Source organism: Petaurus breviceps, unplaced genomic scaffold (genome assembly GCF_028583685.1).
Source record: "Petaurus breviceps papuanus isolate PSGF00001 unplaced genomic scaffold, PetGlider_PUasm1.0 179, whole genome shotgun sequence".
NCBI lineage: Eukaryota > Metazoa > Chordata > Mammalia > Diprotodontia > Petauridae > Petaurus > Petaurus breviceps.
In genome coordinates this window covers 10819737-10845745 of record NW_027185779.1, presented here as the reverse complement: position 1 = coordinate 10845745, position 26009 = coordinate 10819737, and the positions used below count along the sequence as shown (strand labels likewise).

The window sequence follows — 26009 nt, the reverse complement described above, 5'->3', positions numbered from 1 at the left end:
GTTTCATCCAAACTGCTTTCCAGTTTTCCCAGAAATTTTTGTCAAATAGTGAGTTCTTGTCCCAAAAGCTTGGATCTTTGGGCTTATTGAACACTAGATTACTACAGTCATTTACTACTATGTTATTCTGTTTTTTAAAATTTTTGAAATGATGCCAATTGGGAATGCCATTTGAACTATACTTAACTGACAATTTCCTCTTCTTTCACATTGATTTCACATAAAGAGGTGACTCTTTGCCTTGCCAAGGCAAACCCTTCTATGTGTACCTTTGATTTCATTCCATACCATCTTCTCCAGCAGATTGATGACTCAGTCATTCCCACTCTCACTAATATTCAATCTATGTCTACAGGCAACTTCCCTGCGGCCTACAAACATGTCCTTGTCTCCTTAATCATTTAAAAATGCTCCCTTAATCTGTCTATTCCCAATAGTAGTCTTCCTATATCTCCCCTCCCTGCCCCTCCATGAGCACTTCTACTTCCTTACTTCTTATCTTCTTGTAAACTGGCTGCAGTCTGATTTACAACTTCATCACTTAACTGAAACTCTTTTATTCAAACTCACAGATGATCTCTTTATTGCCAAATCTAAAGGCCTTTTTTTCAATTCCTATCCTTCTTGGCCTCTTCTCAGCCTTTGACATGGTCAGTCACCACCTTCTTCTAGAATTCTTCTCCCTAGGTTTTTATGACTTTTCTCTCTCCTAGTTCTCCTCCTGGTCCTTTGACCACTTCTTAATCTCCTGTGTTGGATTTTCATCCAGATTATTTCCACCAATGTTGGGTTTCTCCCAAGGATCTTATTTGCCCTCTCCTCTCCTCCCTCTATACTGTTGATGCCACAAGATATTTGGCATTTAACACCAGAATCTAGATACTTAACCTGCAAATATTTGTTCAGAATTAATTTACTGGAGTTTATTTGAAAGGAACTCTTCATCCATTCTCAAAGGTTTGATTCTAATATATATGTATGTGAATATTATATCATATAAATTATAATATCATAGAAACAACTATTATATAAATAAATATAAATATTGATTCTAACAATTTCTGTCTAAATTTTTTAATGTGACTGTGGCACCTAGAGAAGGATCACAAACTTAGAACTGGAAGGGACCTTAGAAGCCACCAAGTCCAACCCTGTCCTTTTACAGATGAAGGAACTGAGACCCAAAAAGGTTATGTGACCTGCCAAGGTCAACCACCTAATGGGTATCTGAGGCAGGATTTGAATTCAGGTCTTCCTTACTCTGTCCCCCTCCTACCCAGAGTCCAAATCACTACACTATGTTGACTCTCTGATATGTGTTCACTTTAATAAAATTGTGAGAAGACACCAATTCCTCCGTCTTAAGTTACTGCCATTTCTTAGGGTCTTTTATTAACTCTCATGCTTTTTTAACCTCTAGGCAACTTTTGATACCATAAACCTCACATTCTTCTCCTCCATACTTAACTTCTCTGTGTTGTGTTGTGAAAACACTGCTCTTTCCTAGTTCTCCTCTTACCTATCTGACTGACCCTATTCATTCTCCTTTCATAGATCTTCATCTAGGTTGCTCTTTGGATGCTCCCAGGGCTCTGTCTGGGCCCTCTCCTCTTCTACTATTTTTCTTGGTTATCTCATCAGCTCTCATGGATTTGATTACCATCTCTATTAACATGATTCTCATATCCAGTTATCCAGCCCTGACCTCTATGATGTGAGTGTCTCACATCTCTAGCTGCCTGTTGGGTTTCTCTAACTTAATATTCATTGGACATTTTAAATTTAATATGTCCAATACTGAACTCATTACCTCTTCACAAACCTTCCTCTCTACTGAGTTTCTCTAATGTCATGGAGGGCACCACCAAACTCCCAACCACTCAGTCTCACAACAGAAGGGCCATTCTTGACTCCTTCCTCTCACCTCCTTATATAAAACCTGCTGCCAAGTCTCATCATTTCTATCTTCATATCATTCTCTTTGTGATAGCCTCCACTTGTCTTCTCTAACACAAATATAACTATGGAACAGGCCCTTATCATTTCACAACTGAGCTATTGTACTAGCCTGCATGTTGATCTACCTGCCCCAAGGCTCCCAGTCTAGTCCATTCTCCATTCAGCTGCCAAAGTGATGTTCCTAAAGCTCAGGTCTGACCGTCATTCCCCTACTCAATGAACTTTAATGGTTCTCTGTTGATTTCAGCATCAAATATAAAATCTTCTGCTTGGCTTTGAAAGGCCTTCACAACCTGACCCCTTCCTATATTTCCAGTCTTCTTATACTCTCCACATATGCTATGATCAAGCAATGCTGTCCCTCATCCCTGTTTTTCTTGGCCTCCTTCAAGCCTCCCCTCAAATTCTACCTTCTGCAAGGAGTCTTTCCACATCCCTATCAAGGTTACTGCCTTTCCTCTGAGATAACCTCCAATTTGCCCTACATATCTCTGGTATCTATGCAGTTGTTTATATTTCTCCCTCGTTACAATATGAGATCTTTGTGGGCAAAGGCAGTTTTTTTGCCTTTCTTTGAATCCCCAGTATTACACAGGGCCTTGCACATACTAACCCCTTAATAGATGCTTGTTGACTTGAGAATCCTTCAGTTGTTTTTTTTTTAATATCACTCAAAATCTATTTCTCTCCCTATGTGATAGCACAGTTCAAGTATAATTCAATAATGTTGTAGTAATAACAAACTAAACCATTTGAATACATATTTAGGAATGTAATCAGGGCCTGAATTACTCTTTATTTCATCCCTCAGTAAGAGAATGATCCAAGCTCTTATTCCATTTCTTCTCCTATTTTAGATGTGCACTGTTGGACAAAATTGTCAATAATGAAATTTTTTCACCCTAGGAAATGTTATTGAGACCAAAGATAAAATTTTTTATAATATATACATTTGACCCTTTATTTAACCTATGATACACAGCATTTCAGAAAAGACTTAATTCATTATGTTCTTTGTTAACAAATGATAGAGTAATAAAAGAGCCAAAGTGCTTCATTATAAGGGATTGATTTAAATGAGAGAGAAAATAGGCCACATTAGGCCTGTAGTTATGACTTATAAGAACTTAGATCACCCTCTCTTGTTTTTGGTTTGGTTTTTTCAGAATTGTCTTGGGTTAGTAAAATCTAACTAGGCATCCTAAAAAAAAAACAACTCAACTGTCAATACTACAAATCCATGTTCTCAGGTTTATATTGAGCAATTCTTCATTTGTAATGGGAATAATGGCCAATGAAGACCTAATCCTTGAAGTATGCATTTTGTTCTTCTGCTTCATATCCATAGGGAGGCTTGGGAAGACTGCTTCTGGAAATGTATGATGGTGTATAATAGCCGACCCTCCTCTACACTTCAATTCAGTGACTTTATTCTAACTGATTACTATGTGGTAATGAAAAACCTTTTATTTTTGGCTGCTGAACTAGAACTGAGAGTACATACAATGGAGGAATTAAATATCTCTCTTCCTGCTGATTTGAGAGTGATGAAGAAGAAATGCTATATAAGCCTCCAGGAAAACACAGCCCTTCTCCCACCTGGTCAGCATGGGGCTATGGACACATACCATTTGTTTCTTCTGTCTCTTTTGTGTATATTCATTCTTGATGTCAGGTGAATTTGTATCAGAAATGTAACAAACCAGGCTATGACCTTGTAAATTTTGAAAGGTCAGGAGAGAAACCAAAGATGCAGCGATGGGAGTCCACAGCAGTGTTTGCCAGACCTGTCGCAGCAGAAACTGGTGAGGCAGCATAACACTGAGATGGGAAATGTTTGATCCAGATCAGCAGTGAACTGACTCAGTCACCTAAACACCACACCATGTGAGTATAGGAATAACTCATCCATCAGCTATGCTGAAACCCAGAAGTGAACTCGATGAGAATACTACATTGTAGTTACCACTTTAATTTTGAGTCCATTCCCCCCAGGAATCAATGTAGTGGAAGAATGTGCCCCAATTTAGGGGCAATATTTTGAAGACACTACTTTGATGGCAGGAGATGGGGGAGTGAGTAGAAGTAAGGGTGATACTTTAGTTTTTGCTGTATCTCTTCAGTAAATATCTCTTTGTAAGAAGCACAAAGTTATATCACATTTTCAGTTATTTAAGTTATGTGAAAATCATCAACAGGTCCAAAGATAAATGAACTAAAAATCCCTAATGACATATATTGACATAAAATTTTAAATGGTATTTTGCTACCACAGAGACTAAAGAATAAAGGTTTTCTCAAATAATTTTTATGGTCCCTTCTGTTGTCTGTTGCTATTGGATTTTAAGAAGTCCTTCATTTGTAAATTTCACTAGCTTAGGGTCTAATTATTGTGCCTATTATTCCCACTAATTACTTTCCAGTTCTATGATCTGCAAATACTGAGATTGGGTTTTCATCATTCAATACTATTGTCCCATGAGAAGAAATTCTAAGAGTTTGAGAATTATTTTTATTTATTCAACTGAACCTAAATGGTTTAAAGGAAAAAAAAAACCCTTGTCAATTTGGGATGTTTGATTCTCTATTGGAGGGTATGGTTATATAGAGGATTAACAATTAATACAAATTTAAAATGACTTTTTAAATTTTAATGCTATGAGATGCTTTAGTTAGCTCTGATCCCTGTATGATAATTTGGAATTATAATCAACATTAGCGAAGCAATCTTGTGAGTTTTTTACCTGTTTTTTTTTAATTTTCAGAAGAACATTTGTGCATCTTTATAACATGTTGAATTTGGGGGTCTTGCAAATTCCCAGATGCAAACACCAGGCTGACATTTAAAAAGGACAATAGGCTAACTCTTGTTAAGTAAGTGATTTATCGGATCTCTTGTTACAGTGCTCTAAGGATTTATTTCCCCAGCCCTTAATTACTTGGACTATAAAGTGCCACACAACAGTCAGTTGGGATATTCAATTGAATGGCCCCTGGGTTAATCACATAGTACTGGTGGATTTGGATGGCAAGGGAAGAGAGCGAGGTATCAAGCCTCATGATGTGGTATAGAGCCCAGCCCAAGGGACAAGATGAGTCATTTGTAGAAGTTGCTAAGTGAAGTGAGAAGAAAGCAGGGGAAATGATGTTGACAGACAGACTACAAGTAGGGAGTTTACTCTTTTGCAAAATCAGAACAGTAGTATGATATCTACCTCCAGGGGACATTTGTAAAAGTAATCACAACTTCACTTAAATCAGCACTTAAACAATTTGAGAGACAAAGCTATGGCAATGGGAAAGTCTTAAGTATTCCCTCTGGATTTTATTGGACACTAGTAAATTAAGTCCAAGAGACTGAGCAGACAATATATTCATAGCAAAAAAAAAAATATGGATACATGAGTATTTTTTAAACTTTCTTCATTCTCCATCATTAAACCAAAAGGCAGAATGGGTAAGTGCTCAAAGAATATGAAGAGACGTTTCTCAAAAGAAGAATTGCAAACTATTAGCAATCATGAAAAATTGCTCAAAATCACTAATAATATGAGAAATGCAAATCAAAATAATTCTGAGTTTCCATTTCTCCCCAGGCCAATTGGCAAGGATGATAAACAATGGTAATAGTCATGTTGGATGGGAAGCAGAAAAATAGACCCCCTTATACATTGTCACAGGAGCTATAAGTCAATCAAACCAGTTATGCTAGAGGGTAATTAACTATGAAAGATGTAGAATGCTTCCTCTACACTTACTACAAGGAGCTCAAATACAGAAAGACTTCATTTATACCAAATGTTCATAGCAGCTCTTTTTGTAGAGAAAGCCTAGAGGCAAAGTAGATGCCCTTTAATTTTGTAATTAAGAAATTACCATACATGTATGTAATAGAATATTACCATACCATAAGAAATTATGGCAAATGTGAAAAATTCAAAGAAGCAATAGAAGACTTACAGTGACTGATACACAGGTTATTAAACAGAATCAGGGAAAATAATTGCATACATTGCTGACAACAATGTCAATGAAAAGGACAAAAAATGAAAGTAGACTCTTTGTAACTGTAGTGGCCAAGCTTAGGCCTTGAAAGAGTAAATGAGCCTCCCTCATTTCTTTGCAGAATTGAAGAACTACTGATTTGAAATATACATGCATAGAATGCATAACTACATATACAAAAGGGCAAGAATTTATTAAGCACCTAGAATGTGCCAGACACTGTTCCAAGAGCTTTATAGAAGAATAGGTACTACTGTTATATGCATTTTTACATATGAGAAAATGAGGGAAAATAGAGTTACCCAGGGTCACGCAGCTAGTAAGTATCTGAGGCCAGCTTGAACTTAGGTCTTCCTGACTCCAGGTACAGTATTCCATCCACTGTGCCATCTAGCTGACTTTGTTTATAAGAGATGGTTGATCATGGGATCATAGATAGAGTTAGGAGGCTGTTTAGTCCAACTGCATTATTTTATAGACAAGGAAATTAAGTCTCATAGAAGTTAAATGACTGATCCAAGATTCACAGGCAGTAAAGTACAAAAGTGAGATCTGAAGCCTCATCTTCTGATTCTAGTTAGAGCTATTATAGTCTTGCCACTATACCGCACTGCATTTCATGCAATGGTTGGTTTTGCCCAATTGCCTTTTTTTTCTTTTCTTTTTTTCTTTTTATTATGTGTCTCTCTGAATAGCAGAGGGAAGAGGAATATATTTGGAAATGAATATGATATAAAACAAAGGGAATCCATAAAATAACATTTAAAAGATAGATAAACCACTTGGTGTAGAAATTAATAAAAATCCAATTAAATGGCATTTTATAAAAAATCAGAAGAAAGGCATTGAAATATTTTTGTAGAATGCAAATATTTACACACAAACACATATAAAAATGTATTATACACATACAAACATATACACATTTGAACTCATCAGGGACATGGAACTATTTAAACATTTTAAAATAAAAATTGGGTCACCCAAATGGAAGAAGGGAAGGAGAAAGAGAAGTGTGTACATATGGGAGAGAGACAGAGACAAAGAGAGAGAGAGAGTTTTTTTTTTTCTAACCTACTGATGAGAGAATGCCTTTTGCTAAATTTAAACACATTCAGTGCCTGAAGGTTCTCACAGGTTGATGGGCACCTAGCAACAGCATAGGGTAATTCATCAATGTTACAGAGCACAAGTCACAAGCCAGGCAAACAGCTGTTAACAAACGTGCTGCATTTTAAATCACCATTTGGGTTCTAGTCTGATTTCTTACGGCATGTCACTTTAATCTTCTTTTGGGTTTTTGTCCCACTCAGTCAACAAAAAACCCATAATGTTTCAGAAAGGAGAAATCAAAATTCAGGGTTTTCTGTTTAATAAAGCATGCCACCTGTGGGGGGGGGGGGGAAGAGAGAGAAAGAGAGAGAGAGAGAGAGAGAAAATGTCATAGCAGTAAAGAAGTGTGAAGAGTTCTTTGAATACTAGAGAGGCTAATGTTAAAAGGCTCAAGACAAAATTAAGTTCTGAGATGCCTATGACCAGTTGTGACACAAGATACACCAATAACACAACCATACTACGTATCTTACATTGTTCTGTAATTCATTTAACTATTTTTAAGTGCTTACTCTCTCTCTAGATAGATAGATAAATAGATAGATGATAGATAGATAGATAGATAGATAGATAGATAGATAGATAGATAGATAGATAGATAGATAGATAGGTATAAAGAGCTATGCTAGGCACTGGGGGAGATTCAGAGATAAAGGACATGTTTCAAAATGGCATTATACTTGGGTGTCAATAAAGACTGGGTATCAAAGAGGTAATAATGAAAGACCTCAGTATGGCTGTATTTGATTATTGTACAACTATTTTGAGTAGAATACCTAGAAGAAGATCATTAAAGTACACAATTATAGGAACTCAAAAGGATTTTTTTAAATCAAGATTTATAGGGAATAACAACTTATATTGAATCACAGTGGTCCTTGGAATATACAGATCATACAGTTCTACATTTGCTAACTTCAGCTTTTAACTAACAGGAGGATACCCCTTCTGAGGCAGTCTCAAGTGTTATCCTAGTGATATAGAAGTAGCAGGTGACCCTGAAACTGAAATTGAAGGTTGTTTCATTTTTTTAACATGGGACAAGCATCACAAAAGATTTGGGGTGGGGCAGGATTTGGGACTCATAACACCGTAAGGCCACCATTGTTGAGGTTATAAGGCCTGGGACGATAGAGAGAAACTCACCTGAAGTACAATTACTGGGAAGGAATTAATTTCTTTGAGGTAGCCTTCTTCTGAGGAAGCCCCCAGAGGCCACAGGGAATATTTTCATATGAAGCATGAGCTCAAGGGAAAGGAGGTTCCTGGCGTTTTCCATTTTAGTTTTATTGCTAGCTAGATGTTAAGCTTAGCTTAACAGTTTACATAGCAGTTTCTATGCTGCTAGACAGTCAGTCAGTGCTGCAACATCCTCTTAATCTTAGCACCATGGGACAAAGACCCCTGCCATTCTCTGTTTATAGCTCAGGAAATTTCATTTCAGCCTTTGTAGTGGCAAGAGAAGAATGTTTGGCAACTTTATGTTCTAGCTCTGGTGGGTCTTCTATGTATCACAGCCTCTTACTCCAAAAACAAACAAAAAACTCAAACAACGTTGTTCATTTTTACAGCTTTGTTCTCATAGAATAAACTGATCTCCTTAAGATCAATTCAATAAAAAAAACACGATTCCAGAGGACTGATGCTAAAGAATGCTACCCATCTTGTGACAAAAACAGAGGCATTGGTTCAAGATGCAGAATGAGACACACATTTCTGGACATGGCAAATGTGGGAATTTGTTTTGCTTACCTGTACATTTTTGTTTCAAATGTTTTGTTTTTCTTTTCATTTATTTCCAGTGGGATAGGGAAAATTGGAAAGGGAGAAAGCTTTTTAAGTGAAAAAAGAATCAAAACCAACCCTAGATGGTTCTAATGATGTTAAATGACTATGGGAAGTTCACTTCCATATTTGATTGACATGCCAATATCACTGGTCCATCTATGCTCTAGAGATTTTTTTATTTCCTATCCTGATTCTGAAATCGACTTAACTATAATGATTCTGAACAAGTCACAATCTCTCTGAACCTCAAGTACCTCATGTGCAAAATGGGGATAATAATACCTAAAATACCAGTCTTACAGGCTTGTTGTGAAGATAACATGGCATAATGTAAATAAAGTGCTTTCAGAGCACTAGATACGTTTCAAATGCCATTGCCATTGAGTACAAGCTTTGTTGGTTGAATTATAATAACTAGAAGGTTAGCTCTAATATAAACTAAGGTTTAGCTCCATAATTACTTATGAAGACTACTTCAATTCATGGTAAAAAAAAATAGCAAATAATTGATGTAGACAGTGATATTCAGAATATCTTTTTGCTTTCTTTCTCCATATATGCCTAGAAGAATATGGTCAGTGAGTTTGCCTCAGTAGTAATTTAATAGGACAAGCTCCTACGGTTGAAAAAGAAGTTATTTGCTAAGGAATGAGACTACTGATATGCCTCATGGGCCAGTCTCCTTTGACAATCTTCTTCAGGATATCCTTTGTAGTTTGTCTCATCCTTTAAGCCACACCATTTTATTGAGGGTGATGTGGCACAATGGTGACAGTTTGGTTAACTATAATAACCATAAATTCCTTAAGCTCAATGGACACAACAGTAGTCAGAAGTAAGTCACTAATCATCTCTGACAATCCATATGTTTCAAATATCTGGTGTAGAATGTTGATTGTATCAGAAGAGATTTAAGGTGGAAGAAGGAGCATTTCTTGTCACTTTGAGAAATCTAACACAATTATAAGTTCCTCCCCCAAAACTATCCAGCAAAATCAGTATGGATTTTTTATCAAGGCTCTTAGGTCCCATGGAAATTCATGCCTTTGGCATGGTTCAACTTGATTGCTACAAAATTACTCTAGGCAAAACTCTATCTTAGAAAAAAAATCTAACCCTATAGCAATACAAAATGAACAGAAGAGTAAAGAATTCAAAGGAAAAAAACTGACTTTGTACGATAGTGTACCTTGGCATAAATACATAAGCTATGAATACTGATTCTTGCTGAGATCAGTAGAAGTTACAGACCCATAGGAATTCCCAAGTATTCATAAATTGATAAATTATTTGTTCATTGTTCTTATAGCTACCGAGAAATTTTAATTGTAAGCAAAATCAGTTAAATTTTTAGTTTAATATTTTTTAAGTACAGGTTTCTTTTTATTTCTTTTTTAGCTCCAGATTCTCCCCCTTCTCATACTCCCTCCCCCACCAATGATAAGGCAAGGAAAAACAAAACCTATTACACATCTGTAAAATTGTACAAAAAAAAATTCCACATTAGCTATATTAAGGAAGGAAGGAAGGAAGGAAGGAAGGAAGGAAGGAAGGAAGGAAGGAAGGAAGGAAGGAAGGAAGGAAGGAAGGAAGGAAATTAAACACATTTTCAATCTGCATCAGTTCTCTGTCTGGAGGTTGATAGCATATTTCATTATGAGTCCTTTGGAATTGTGCTGGGTCATTTTATTCATCAGAATTACTGTCTTTCAATGTTGACTATCTTGACAATGTTGCCATTACTATATAGATTTTTCTGTTTCTGTTCACTTGACTTTGCATTGGTTCACATAGGTCTTCCCAAGTTTTTTTCTGAAACTATTGTCAATCTTTTCTTAAATTAAAATAGTATTCCATCAATTTATATACCATAATTTACTCAGCTGTTCCCCAATTGATGAGCATTCCCTCAGTTTCCAATTCTTAGCCACCACAAACAAAAAGAAGTTTGTCATAAGCTTTTTTGTATATACCTGTCCTTCTTCTCTTTCTTTGATTTGGGGTACAGCCCTACCAGCAGCACAGCTGGGTCAAAGAGTATGCACAGTTTAACATCCTTTTGGACATAATTCCAAATTGCTTTCCAGAAAGTGCAGACTAATTCACAGCTCCACCAACAGTGCATTAATGTACTTCTTTAATCCTTTCCAGCATTTATTATTTTCCTTTATTTTGTCATCTTAGCCAACCTCATAGTTATAGAGTCCTTTTAATTTGCATTTCTCTATTTATTAGCGATTTAAGCATTTTTCTACTACTACTGATAGCTTTGATTTGTTCTTTCGAAAATTGCCTATTCATATCCTTTGACCACTTACCAATTGGGGAAAATCAATTAAATTTCAAAGACAATATTTAGAAAAGCTATGTCTAGTTTAGGGATAATGTAAAAGAATAGCTTCTAAAGGCTAACACATTTCCCGATAAGGTGACACACTCACACAACTTCCCCAAGAGTTGGAATCACAAGAGGACTTCTGAAATGATTCAAGTAATATTTTACATTTATATATTGCTTTCCTTCCCATAGGATCCAGAGCCATTTAAAATGTACTCAACACATTCATATGTAAAAGTGAAAGAGGGAGAAACTTCATCTTAGTTCCAAGTGTTTTAAAGACTTGCATTAAGAGAAATGTTAAGTGTCATGTGAGTTTAAATAACCTTCAAAAAGAATATGAATAACCAAGTAACACAAATCATTAAAATACATTCAGACTTTTATTCAAGAGGGCAATGGTAGCCTTTCTAGGCATTTCAGAAGCATGAGAAGTTCAGTTTCAAATAGTTTTGGAAAACTCCCCTGATCCTCAAAGATGTCCATTTCTCCTACTTTTATACCTTTATCCTATTTTTTTAAACCATCAACATCAGCATCAGTATCTTAATCAACATCTTTATTTACCCAAGAGCACTAAAGACAAAAAAACACAACTTTATTTTGGTGGACATCTCTTTTATTTGCTACATTATTAAATATACACTGAGCTGTATTTAATTTCCCAGTTTAAGAACAGAAGCAATGTAAAATATAAATTTGGCAAATTAACAAATCAAAATTAGGAGTTGAAAAACTATGTCACTGTTACATGGCGCCTTTCATTGCATAATTTTTCATGTTAAAATATGAAAATACTTGAATATCTTATTATTTTATAAATAATTCTGTTTTCTCTGGACCTATCCTACACTGTAATTGTAGCTATAATGAGATCTTCATATGGACAGTGTTTCCAATTAGTCCTGTGTAGTCTGTTCCAAATATTCTAAATTTGTTCAAAACATATATTTAAAAAGCATTTTATATATAGTCCACATATAAGTCCCTTAAAGGAAGAAATCATGCATGATTTTATTCATTTTTTATAACTGACAGTACCGAATAAGAGGTTTTCATGAAATAAGAATTTAATCAAAGATTACTCAATTGAACTGAAAATAAAGCAAAATGGGAGCAGCCAGGTAGCACAGTGAGTAAGAGCACTGGCCCCAGAGTTGGGATGGCCTGGGATCAAATCCAGACTCAGACACTTAGCACCCACCCAGAAACACCTGGCCATGTAACCTTGAGCAAGTTACTTAACCCCAATTGCTTAGGGGCGGTCAGGTGGCGCAGTGAGTAAGAGCACTGGCCCCAGAGTCGGGATGACCTGGGATTGAATCTGGGCTCAGATACTTAGCACCACACCCAGAAATAACTGGCCACATAACCTTGAGCAAGTTACTTAACCCCAATTGCTTTACAAAAAAAAAGTAAAGCAAAATGGAAACCTGACCAATTGACCAATAATTAGGTTTTCCTCAACTTCCTCCCTTGGAACCAACTGAAGAGTGTGTAGAATTGCTTCTCATTTTCCTCTTATAAAGAGATCACATGTTATAGTGACGAGTCATTGAAAGCAGGTCACAGTTTCCTCTTCTAAAAATGAGGGGGTTTGAGTAGATGATCTCTAAGGTCCCTTCCAGCTCCAAATCTACAATCCTATGATTTCAAAATATGTTCATTAAAAATAAAAATCTTTCTTGTTCACACAGTTATCTTAAATCTCCTTTAGAGGTTAGATTATACAGATGGGTTGTCAAATTTACTTAATTCAGTAGGTGACCTGTCCTATGAATCTATATTAAAATAAAAAAGACAGCTAGGTGGCACAGTAGAGGGGCAGGCATGGAGTTAGGAAGACCTGAGTTCAAATGCGACCTCAGACAGTAGTTGTGTGATCATGGGCAAGTCATTTAACCCTCTTTGCTTCAATTTTTTCATCTATAAAATGAACTGGAGAAGGAAATGGAAAAGCAATTCATTATCTTTGCCAAGAAAACTGCAAGTGGAGTCACAAAGAGTTGGAAATAACTGAATAATTTTAAAAAATTAAAATGGGGTTTCCCAAACACCAAAACATGGGCTTTTACACAGGAGATTTAGACTTGTTTCCTTGGATCCAGAAAAAAAGAACTAGAATCAATTCGATCCAACAACTATCTATGTAAATATCTACTATGTACAAAGCACTGTACTATGTGCCAAGGGAGAGCCAAAGTTTAAACAAGACAGCCTCCTTCTCATCAAAGACTCTCCCTTCTTGTGGACCCTTGGTTCGAAGATAAAAAGAGGCAGATTTCAGTTTGAAACATGAAAAGCTTCTTAAACACCAGAGCTATTGAAAAGTAGAAGCTGTCTCAAGAATCAGTGAATTCCCCATCACTGGAGTTCTTTTAGTAGGGGATGGATAACCACTCACTCTTCAGGGATGTTTCCAATGGGATTCCTCCTACTAGCAAGAGTTAGATGAAATGGCCTTCAAAAGCTTACCTAGAACTGGGATTCTATGTTCTATGAAACTTATTTAAAATCTGATCACAGATTTATTTTACAGATCAAATTATAATATTCGAAGAAGTGAATCTTCAAGCCTGATAAATACATTCATATTACCAATAATGCTTGGTTGCCATAGAAGTATTGCAAAAGAGAGATGAAATTTCAATTTCCGTAATAACATTATTGGCATGAACCAGCCTCCAAAGGTTTCATTCATTAGGTCAGCATTTTAAAAGTTGCAGCTTTCAAGAAAGAAGTAGTTTTTGTATAGTTATCCTTATTTCTCATTACTAAGTATATATGCATGTTTCAGCCAGTGATAGTTCACTATCTGACTGTAGATTTTTGTGTTCCCTTTTAAAAATCACTGAGTTCTTTCCCCATATGTCAGTGGGACATTTTACAATCCTTCTGCTTGGAGGTAAAATTATTCCCTTCTCAAAAATACTTTGGGTAGTAGCCATCATTTTTGGATAAGTTTCAGCAGGATGCACTTCTCATGGTTTCTGTTCTCAGATTAATTACTGAAATATTAATTAAACTTCCTGTAGTGGGTACTTGCTGTGTTATTGTTAGTTTACTGTTAAATTAATCTGCCAGAGTGACATGCAAGTCCAGAAAACATAATTTCACATATTATTATGTTTCATGATTTCATATTTTCAGAAAGCAATTGATTAAGAATATAGTCAGGTATTTGGAAAACTATTTCTTTTTAAAATAGACTTGTTAACAATTATGGGAGGCAATGTTCTTGAGACTAAAGTGTCGTTTTATAGAAACATGTAGTTACTACATTTTTATCTAGGTCTTCCCATTCTTTATAACTAGGGGAGGGCATGTTGCTTTAATTGAGACATTGCTTGATATACCTCAGTGAAACTCCAATATAAGAAATCTTTTTACTGCCAAATACAAGTTATGATCAAAGAATCTTAACCTTCTAAAAAGAGTCCATAGAAAATTTGTTTCTGACAAGTCCAAACCTAGTGAAAAGGTTAGGATGGTGCAGGTAGACTTCATAATACTTTTGTTCTTCCTAAACCCTCCTCTCTATCCCCCTCTAAACAAAAATCATTATTTTCCCTGGTAGAAAGGGATTTTGCTTCTTTTAGTCTATTCTTTCACAAGTATAGTGACCATGTCTCTCCTTTAGAGTAAATAGAAGTATTTCTTATAGACACAAACACAGGGTCTTGATAACCTATGCCTAAATCACTCACTCTCTGAAAAAAAATAAAGAAAAAAGAAAGCATTTATGCAAAGCTAAATTCTTCAGCCAACTCTTATAGAATATTCAATGTTTTACTCTCATAATCCCCTACCTCTGCAAAGAATAGAGGGATGTACATTTTCTTAACATTCTCTTGAGCTGAGATTGCTCATTATAATTATAAAACATTCAGTTTTCCTTTTTTGTTCTTTTCATGTACACTGTTGTAGGCACAGATTTATTAGTTTTCTGTTTCCTCTTATTTCACTCTGACTTGGTTCATAGAAGTCTTCCAGTGCTTCTCTCAATTCTTTGAATGTATCATTTCTTATGGCATGATATAATTACATTACTGTCAAAATACCCCAATTTCTTTAGCCATCTCCAGTTGGCAAGAACAATGCCCTTACTTTTGCTAGAGGTTTAATGATCCCTTCTAGTCCATGTATCTAAGCTCTGACATAATGGAAATCTAAAATGAAAAGACCTGATGACAAAACAGAGCTTATAAGAACCTACCAGTATCTTTTTAAAGTTCTGATAGAGAAGATCCTTAACATTTCTCTTTCTCAAAGCATCCACACAACAAAATGGCAAATACAAACTGCTAATGTACACTTGGAATATTTTAAAACAATCATGACTCTCCAATTATGGTCATCCAGAATAATCGGTTGTTAAATTATTTTCTTAAAAGACTCAGAACAATCTTTATTCAAATAAAAGTTGAGCACAATTCTGAGCTATTGGTATAACGAAGCACTTGTGGGTATTAGATATTAGAACTCTGTGAAAAACCATTTTCATTTGGTTCTACAAGGACAGAATAGACTCAGCATGCCCATTTGTGCTTCATCTTAAAACTTAAACTTTCAAATGCCCAATAGAAAAACATATTTGGGGGGAGCCCACTATGAAAATAATTAGTGTGTTCAGAGCATCATCCAAGGGCCATTTACTTTTATCAATATAAAATCTTTCCCTGACCCCACTAAAAATATAAAATCATCAGGACTTACTCTGAAGTCCAAATGTGTACTTTAAAGGCATTTTTTTTCTCCATCAAACTGCCTGGTGAAATATCTTTCATTTGCACTCTGATAAGCCAAAATGAATAAACTGACCTTGAGATAAATAGTCACCACAGGGGGGAAATATATACATATATATATATATATATATATATGAAGTTGTCAGTCTTCCAAAACCAGTTAAAAGAGCTCTAATAGGAAAAAATACATATATATACACACATATATATTCACACATATACATATATGCATATATATATGCAAGTTCACCTACCAAAATAAGTAGATTTGAAGTTCATTATAAAATTTATGAATTTACATTTTATGGAACATGTTAAAAGCTCTTTACTAATTAAAGCAAAATTATTGCAGAATTGAAATTCATTTACATTACTAAAACTGTTAGCCAGGAGAAAAAAATATTTCAAAAGATTTTCTATTCCCCTTTGCTCAAGCCTTTGTTAAGAAAGCAGCAGAGTTTATTTACTATAAGCAATCATGACTAATAGTGTACGAACTTGTTTCATTATTTTGTTCTCTTCCACATTCTACAAATTTATCACTCATTCTCACACCTCATTACCTGGAAAGATACACGTTGGAATACATAATAAAGTGTCTCTCAAAGGTCCCTGACTTTGACAGGAAGCAAAGCACTGTTTTTCTATTTCAAATGGAAATCAGCACTACGTTAAGTGATGCTGGACAACACTGTCACTTGTCATCAGTCTTTCATGGACAACATTCTAGACCAAATGAGAATTTGTCCTTGCCTGGGTAGACTAGTCTTGATTGTGGGGGTACTGTTTGAAGAAATTGTGCTGTGTGGGCTTATTTGTGGATACTTTCTCTCTCTCTTTTGAGCATCAGGTACCTGTTGGCCCTGAGTTATAAAGGAATATACTAAACAGAATCATAATCCTCAGGTTTACCCCCAAAAGACAATTTTATCCCATTTCATTCATCATGAAATCCTTCTCCCTATATTTACCTCCTCTAGCAATTCCTTGGGTAATCCAACCTTTCAAGAAGTCCTTGGTATTAATTTACTGAGGAGATCTGTCATCTACATTTATTTCAGTTTGGAATAGATAGTCTTTCTCAAGTCTGTCATTTATCTTTGAGAAAGGAAGTTGCCTTGTCTTTAAAAACTATGAATTATCAAATAAAAGATTTCTATATATTTTTGGAGGTGTCATTTGTTTTTGTGGGAGTGAGCCTGGTGCTAAAGTTTAACCATAGATTTATCTCTCCCTCATTTATTCATGCATTTCCCAATTCCCAAGGAATCATTTCCTAGGTTTGATCTTAACCCTAGAAAAGGACATCTCCTGTGCTTTGAAGTAAAGAAAATCAATGTGCATTAGTGTGTACTGGAGCAGGAGTGAAAGGGACCTAGTGCCTTAGGTTTTTTCTATTATTATTGGTTGATTTATGCCTTTTGTTTTTGCATCACATTCTTTTCTAAGAATATTCCTCTCCTCCCCCCTCCTCTACCCAATACAACCTTCCCTTGTAACAAAGATTTAAAAAGAACTAACACTTCAGCAAAACTGCCCAGGCCTGACAGCCTATGTCACCTACCACTCCTGTAGTTCCTACCTTTACAATAAAATGGTACAGTGCGTTCTCATCTCTTCTCCAAGCCGAGCGTGGTCATTAGAATTATACAAAGTTCAGTTGTGCTTTATTTTTTTTCCTATTTACTTTGTGATCATTCTACATTTTCCTTTTCTTAGCTCAGCTTAAATTGTCTCCTAGAGCTCCCTACGTTTCAAAGCTTTGGACTATTTTTTTTATAACAGGGATTCAGAAAGTAAACACTCATTGAGGAGAAGGAACTGAATTATCAGGAAACGGGATAGAGTTTTTTTTTTTTTTAAATGAGTAATTTCAAAAAGTTTCATGGGGCAAGGGGGTAGAGTGTGGAGGGTAAACAGACCATACAAAAGTCCTCATTTGAGTGCCAAATAGAATTTATGCAAAAAGAAATGTACTACAGTCAAAAGACATTGATATTTTTTAAGGATGAAATCAGCCAATTTGCTAGTCTATAAGATAAAAGAAAATTGTATCTTTCAACCTTAACCAAACAATTAACAAGCATTTATTAAGCACTTAATAAGTGACCAGCATTGTAATGGGTGTTGGGGATATAAGACCCCCACAAAAAAAAATATTTGCTGCTCTCAAGGAATTTACATTCTATCAAAGGAGACAGCAGCCATATAGTCTCATCCCCACCAGAGAATCGGACTGTGCCCTTGGAACCACCCAAGGCTTTTTTAGGCCAGCTTTGGCTTTATCCTGCCCATATCTGGCTTCCACCGCCCTTCTATGCCATCTCCATGCCATGCCTCAGGAAGTGTCCCTCTCCCCAGCTCAGTTTTCGAACTACCTTTTATGTACTGTCTTTTCCAAATAGAATAAAACATCCTTGAAGATAAGAACTGTCTTATTTGCTTGTATTTGGATTCCTGCACTTAGCAAAGTGCCTGGCACATGGTAAGAACTTAAATATTTTTCCTACCTATTTATTCACGTGCAGAATAAATACAGGATAGTAAAGGAGGGCACTAGCCATTGAGGGGGATCAGGAAAGGCTTCTTTTACAGTGTTGTGTTCAAGCTGAGGGAATGATGGGGTGTATTTGCAACATGAGGTTGCCACAGTGCCACTGTGATGCAGTCAAATTAATTGACTAACCATTTGTTGCTGCTGTTGTTACTAAGAATGCCTTAAATTTGCATTGCACTTTATAAAAGCCCTTTCACGCACATTATTTCTTTTCAACCTCACTGCAACTATGTGAGACATCATCAGCCCCTCCATCCCTACCTCATTTCTCAGTTAACTTGTTTAAAATGGCATTTTGGAGTTGTTGACACTTCATTCAAGCATCTTTTCATCTTTATCTCTTCTTCTAATTTGGTAGTAATATTGACCTTTGCTTTAAGTAGTCATGGTCTGACTGCACACAGACAGTTGATTATGAAAAACTCCTACAATAGTCATCAGCTTCTTTTTTCCCACATGCAAAGATATAATATAGCAAATACAAAATAATTCTAGAGAATTTATTGTTTGTTCATTTTTCTTTAAAAAGCATTTGATTAAGAAGGGCAAAATTTACCCTCAAAGATCCTCCTCCAATGAGAAGTCTTTTACCCAAATATTAAGAATTTAAATGATTCCTGGATAGATTAAACTACAAAGCTAACTTTGTTCAAGGATCCTCTAAATGCAAGAAAAGTATAAAACTGGGAACAATTTACTAAATAAAAGTGTTCTCTTGGCATGGAAAATGCCCTATAAAAAGTCCAAACAGGAAAGGGAATTCCCTACAGATGAGGTTCTCTAGATGTTCTCATTTGTAAATGAAATAGTACTGATTACATGTAGCCTAGAATACTGCAGGGTCCTCTTAATGGGATCCATGATGCAGTCACTCAGAAGAAATTGATCTAACAATCCATACAAGAAAAATCAAATAGATAAAGAGTGCATTTGCCCACATTATGGCATGTAGACAGATGGGCAGTTCATCAAATTAGTCTACCATTCTAAATAGGGTCAGAACTGTAGGACAGTGGACTGGGGCCAGAATTGAATGGAAGATTATTCAATGATCCTAACCTCCTCCCTGCCACAATGGCCCAAATTTTAATCCAAATATTCTCCCACTTATTTTTTTTGGAGGGGGGGAAGGCAGGGCAATTGGGGTTAAGTGACTTGCACAAGGTCACATGGCTAGTAAGTGTTGTGTCTGAGATCAGATTTGAACTTAAGTCCTCCTGATTCCAGGGCCAGTGCTCTATTCACTGTGCCACCTAGTCGCCCCCCCCACTTTTTTTATATAGCAAATCATGGAGTATCAACACCTTAGAAAAGTAAAAATTTAAAATGACCCAAATAACAGAAATACATATGGTAGGTATATGGAGGATGCATCAAATTACCAATTATGATGCATGCACTAAAAGTAGTGCATCAGGAAGATCAAATAGGATACAAAAAAATGAGCAGGAGTCATGTAGTGAATGAGGAACAAAAAATAGCACCTCAAATGTTGAACTAGTACTCATGTAATGTTAGAAGACCAAAAGGAAGGTTGGACTATTCCCAGGCCAAGTCTCAATCGATCAATTAGATCTCTTTAGATTAAGTACAAAATCTGAAAAACTAGAGAAACATCAGAGTGTGTTCAGACTGGAAACTTAGCCATATCCTGTAGGTCATTTATAAGACAGAAGAATAGTTCAAAATCTGATTATCTGGGCTATTTTAGTATCTGGTAGAGATTTAGATTCTGGGAGCAGAAAACAAGAAAAAACATTCCAACAAAATCCCTTGAGTTGCCACTTGGGAAGAGGGGGAGAAGAACACTTTAGCTTTGGTCTCTTTGTCCTGTGTCTTCCCACCACCATCCACCAAGACCTTGCAAACTCCAAAGGGTCTAAAGAATTTTGGATTCTTCATCATCACATTGGATTCTAGCATCATGCCCTATGATAGTGACTGCACTGGGAGCCAGTGGTAGACTGTATGCAGAGTCTCAGCTCTACAAAGAACCCAGAAAATAAGGTTAATGTCGAATGTAAACTTCTTGAACACTCCATGAATGGAAGAAAAATACATCTAGCAACCAGCAGTCGTGAATTAACCCTTTAACACATGTTCTCTTTGAACTTCAGCCTACTGTAATTTGGTTGAATATATTTATAGGACAGTATGTCACAGAATTTTTTGGAAGGCATGGGGGTGTCTTATATCAACTACATTCTACCTCAGTAAAATTGGCTTTAGAAAAAGCAATAAAGTCTAACTAATTCAACAAATAATCATGGAGGAAGCACATGGGAGTCTGTACACTATAATAACTATACTATAAATGCTAACTATAGTAGCCATTATTCTAGAGACCTGACTCATCAGTGGGAATGGTGTTTGGGTTGCTGCCCCAGATTATTCTCTACATAAACTATAGCAATATATGAGAATCTCAGAGGTCTTCTAGTCCAACAATCAGTGAGTCAATAAGAATTTATTAAGTTCTTACTCTATGCCAGGCTCGGTGCTGAGAGCTAAGAGCAAAAACCAGCAAAAAGAAAGTCACTTCCTTCAATGAATTTACATTCTAATGAAAAGTAATTATCTGACCTCTGAATACCTCCAGTGAATAAAAATTTACCACTTTTTTTCCTCTCTCCACTTATTCTTATCCAAATGTTCAGAGCTATCTCTACTATCCCTACAATTCAAAAATTTCCTCCCAGAAATGTCTTGACCTACAATGAGCTGGTAACATCCTATTACCTCATTACCTATTTCTGTTAAATAAGTCACAAGCCCAGTCACAAGTCATTCTACCATATCTCATATATACCTTTGAGGCCTAAAATCCCTTCTTGCATTACGATTTCTTGTTCATTGTATTTATTACCCCTACTTTACTCATTTACGCATAGATCCTGAGGCCACACCTCCTATTACTGATCTTATTCTTGGATGTTGTCTCCTATGGAATACTGAATCTTTGCTTTGAAAGCCATCCTATGCCATACATCCTACTCTTTGCTATATGGTTCTTGGATCAGTAGTTGTTTTTTTTTTCTTTCACCCTCCTCCTCTAGTTTCAGTATAAGTCCACATCATATCTTCATCAATAATATAAATATAATGCTTGTTGAATGTTGAATATAATATAAAATGATTCAAGCCTTGGATAGAAATATAATATATATCATATATGTGTATGTATAGATATGATAAATTTTCATCAAATCCACAAGTCTCCTGGCAAATATAACATTCAGAGCCTTCACTAGATGTCTTCCATCCCTAGCCAAGAAACCATATTGCTATACCTTAAGACTCAAATCATGGGTGGAAATTTGTGTCCAGACATCTAAATTTCATTCTCAGACACCAAGAGGCAGTATGGTCAAGAAGCACAGCGCTGACAAGCTCCAATAGAAACAAATCCCTGCTGGCCATGCATTTACTTAGAAAATCACAAATTAACATTATTTATGTCACTCTGTATTTTCATTTATTTTGTCAATCATTTCCTAATTTCGTTTTAATTTGGTTCTGGCTGTACTCAGGAGTTTTACAGGCTGCTGCAAGTTTGATTCCTCTGACCTAATGGAAAGTGAACTTGAACCTGGAGTCCAAAGACATCTGAGTTCAAATCCTGCCCCTGAAACTTAATCTAGTCAATGGTAAGCAAGAAATGTCACCTCTCTGAGCCTCAGGCTCTTCACATGCAAAATGATAATAATAATAATACCCAAAGTAATAAGAATCAAATAAAAAAATGTAAAGCACCCTGCAAATCTTAAAATACATACATGTAATCTTTTACTATTATTCATAAGTCTTTATTTTCTGAAGCCATCACCTTCAATAGGCAAAAGCGATCAAAATAATATCTATGCCCAAATTATTGAAATAGATTTCTTATAGGCCCCTGCCTTTAATCTATGGGGCTTCCTTCACACTGTTGTCAAAAAATTCTCCTAAATATATAGTTCTATTCATGTCACTATTCTGCTTTAGTAGAAATTCATTGACATGAATAAAACAGAAAATCTTTACCATGGAATTGTAAATTTAGGGATGGAAAGGAAATTAAAGACCACCTAGTTCAACCCATTCATTCTATAGATGAAAGGAAGGGAATAAGCATTTATATAGTACCTACTATATGCCAGGCACTTTAAAAACATTATCTTATTTGATCTTCATAATACCTTGGGAGGTAGGTACTATTATTATCCCCATTTTACAGTTGAAGAAACTAAGGCAAACAGAAGTTAAGTTACTTATGCAGGATCACACAGTTCCTAAGTGTCTGAGGCTGGTTTTAAACTCAAGTCTTCCTGACTGCAGGCCCAAAGCTTCATCTACTGGGCCACTTAGCTACTGATAGGATGAGGAAACTTACATCCAGAAAATGACAAATGACTTGTCCAAGATCACATAAGTAGTGAGTAGGAAAATCAGGATTCAAACTTAAATCCTCTGACTCCAAATTCAGCCATCTTTCCACTGCACCATGTAGCTTATGATTTAATCCCTTAGAAAACTTGGTTTTAATTTACATGTGCAATTCGATTTCATTCTACTATGAAATATGACTAATACCCTTAACAGAGTGCATGGCACATTGTAAGCATTTGATAAATTTTTGGTAACTTGGTGACAGCTCATATCTGTGAACGAGATCCCTATGAAGCGGTTGTCCAGCCTTTGTTCAAAGACCTAAAGTGAGGAGAAGTGCATTACCTTTCAAGGAAGCTTGTTGCACTTTTGGATTTCGCTCATTTTTAGGAGGTCTTTCCTTGCATTCAGGTGAAATATGTCTTTCTGTAACCTCCACCTATTGCTCCTAGTTCTGCCCTCTAGGACAAAACAGAACAAGCCCCCACCTTCTCCTTGGTAGCATTCCAAATACTTGAAGACAGCTATTGATCACCTCCTTCCCCCAACTCTCCTGTTCTCTAATACTTTCTAACAATCGACACAAATTTCCAACTTTGTGCCTTTGGTTGCTCCCTTTCTAATCATTTCCCTTCCATGTATATCAACATCCAACCTAAAATAAATGTGTTTACATATTACACATCTAAATATGATACAACAAGAATAAAGTAACAAACAGTGATCAATCACCTACCTTCTAGATGTCTCTTTTAATGTAGTCTAACATCACATTCACTTTTTTTACCCACCATTTTGTTCAGTTCAACTAATTTGAATTTAAAGTCCACTAATAACAACAGATAATTTTCAGATAATTTATCTGTCCACATCTTCCTCATCTTGTACTTGTGAAATAATTCTTGTTAATACAAATGCAGGACTGAATACTAATTCTTTTTTCAAAAATAAATGCAGAACTTAATTTCAATACAAATGCAGGACTAAATTTTATTGAATTATATATTTATCATATGATTCTAGGTGGTCAAGATCTCTGTTGATCTTGACTCTGTAGCCCAATATATTAGCTATTTCTCCCTTCTTTGTGTCACCAGCAAATTTGATAATCATGTCGGCTATGCCTTCAATGACCTTCAAATCATTGATAAAAAACATTAAACAACACAGAGTCAAGTATAAATCCTCATTTGAGAGTCAAAGGAGGTAATATATGTAGAGTGTTTTGTGAACTTTAAAGCGTTCTATAAATGTTAGTTATTATTGTTATTGTTCTACACTAGTGAACACATTTTTGAAAATGATTCATTAATAACTACCCTTCGTGACAGATCATTTGGTCAGTTCTTAATTCACCTGATTAAATGATTGCCTAACCTCTATGTCTCCATCCTGTCCACACAGAAAACACAGAACCACAGAATCATAAATTTAGGGCTGGGAGAAATTTCAAAATTTTCTTTCTCAAGGCTCAGCTCATGTATTACCTCTCTGAATCACATCCTCCCAGCCCCATGTAGTTGCCCCTTCATTAAATCTCTCCTGGTATTGTTTGACCTTTCTTATTCCCTTATTCACACTAATTTTTATTATAACCATTTGCCTATGTGTCTAATGTCTCCATTAGGTCTTAAGCTCCTGGAGGGCAAGGTCAATGTCATTTGTCATTTTTTCTATGTCTAGAATATAAGCATCACATTTGTCACATAATAAATGTTTGTTAAATTGAACTGTTTATCAAGCTTTAGCTTTAAGACCTCCAGTACTAGGGAATTTACTATCACATGAAGCTATCCATTCTACTTGATGGTTCTAATTGTTTAGAAGAACTTTTTTTCTTTTATTGAGATCATCATCATCATCTACATAGCACTTTAAGGTTTACAAAGCACTTTACAAATCTTCCTCCTCATGACAACTTCCTACTATTCTGAAATCTGCCTTCTGGTACCAAGCAAAATAAAGTTAATGCTTCTTGTTTTCCAATGATATACTTAGCAATTACTTTTCAGACAAGGCTTTTCTCTCTGTATGTGAGAATTGATCTACTCTCTAGTGTAGAAGTGGGTGGTTGAGATTTAAGATCACAAAGACTCTAGAGAGGACTTCCTCAGCATCATAGAGGATCCTTGGGACAGAGAGTCCCCAGGAATCCAGGAGATTGTGTGTTAGGTAGTTCAGTGACCATCAAGTTTGGGGGCTCCAGAGAGGGGAATTTAGAATAAGGCAGAGCCAAACAACAAGAGAGAACACAGGAGTATGGCAGAAGTAGGTTGGAGCTGAGAGCAAGCCAAGCCAGTAGCTGCAGCAGCTGAGTAAGAGAAAAATTCTGCCAAGAGCTCCTTTCCAGTCACCTGTTTCCCCAGAACACAGAGATGGGTAAATTTTCATCCAAAGTTCAAATCTGCACTCTCCTCTTCACTTAGCTCCTGTCCATACACGTGGGGAGAAAGTTGTGATTCTACCCTCGAGCCTGATCACAGCTTTCTCTACCTTGTTTGAATGTGTATTTGTGTTCACATAGCTAGTAAATCACATATTCATCATCAGTACTTTTGTTAAAGTCTCTAAGTACATGGTTTGAGATTGACAAAAGGGACAGTAGTCCATGATAACAACAACAATAATAATTAACATTTATATATCACTTTAAGGTTTACAAAACACTATAAATATGTGTGGGTACTGTATATAATGTATATGTGTATGTATGTAACATATTTATGTATATATGTATGTGTGTATGTATATACACATATTCTCCTTTGATCATTACAATAAGCCTGTGAGTTAGATGCTATCATTATTCCTATTTGTAGATGGAGAAACTGACCCTGAGAGCAGTTAAGTGACTTGCTCAATAAGTATGTGAGGTGAGAAATGGATTCATGTCTTCTAAGTCCAGAGCTCTATCTATGGTGCCACCTAACTGTCCAATCGCTCCAGTTCTCTCCAAGGCAGGAGTTGAGAAGAAGAGTTTTGGCAATTTTGGTAATTCACAGAGAATATTCCAGAGCATGTTTGCTGGACTGCCTTTGAACCTGAAGGAGAATTAATAAGCAGACAAGTCAGTGGTGGAGAAGGGTAGGGATTTGTCCCTAAGTCTACCTACATCACAATTGTTATTGCCCCC

At 35.9% G+C, this 26009-nt stretch overlaps 1 long non-coding RNA gene across 2 annotated transcripts in view; it reads right to left on the bottom strand.

Moving 5' to 3' along the window:
* LOC138160143 (uncharacterized) overlaps positions 1-26009 on the bottom strand; it is a 361415-nt gene that overhangs the window by 166523 nt on the left and 168883 nt on the right. The window contains exon 4 of one of the 2 annotated variants that reach the window (XR_011168085.1): positions 24693-25917. The exons of the other annotated variant lie outside the window; for it this stretch is intronic. This is a non-coding gene — a long non-coding RNA (uncharacterized lncRNA). Of the gene's footprint in view, positions 1-24692; positions 25918-26009 lie in introns of those variants that run through there. 2 annotated transcript variants of the gene reach the window in all.